Source organism: Aphanomyces invadans, assembly GCF_000520115.1.
Source record: "Aphanomyces invadans strain NJM9701 unplaced genomic scaffold supercont1.2, whole genome shotgun sequence".
Classification (NCBI taxonomy): domain Eukaryota; phylum Oomycota; class Saprolegniomycetes; order Saprolegniales; family Verrucalvaceae; genus Aphanomyces; species Aphanomyces invadans.
In genome coordinates, this window is record NW_008580147.1 from 2,969,686 (window position 1) to 2,970,160 (window position 475).

Genomic DNA, 475 nt, shown 5'->3' on the forward strand with positions numbered 1-475 from the left:
CTTGAAACTTGCATATGCTGTCCGACTTTTTGCACTAATGTTTTGATGCAATGGACATGTCAAGACAAAATATGACTCGTAACTCTTACAACGTCGTTCTAGTGCAATATCTTGATATTTGTACAAGGTAATATTATTTCGACGTTGGGTTTTGCTGGAAATTTTATTACATTGCACTTTTTCAGCCGATGAGGACTGCGTTGATATTGGTCAAAACTTTGTAATTTCGACGTCAGTGAGTGCTCTCGACTAACTTGTTGTGACCACGTTAAAAGGACAACTAGTACATTACAACTAGTCAATACTTCCAGTAAACCAAACCGACACTGAGACGGAGCCTTCGTGGACGAGAGATTATATACCCCACAAAGCACTTCAACCCCATCGGCAATCCTTCGCTGTATGATGACCAGTCTCTTCTCGGCTGCGGACACCACAGATTTTTCAGCTGATCAGGAGTGCGTTGTTATTGGCC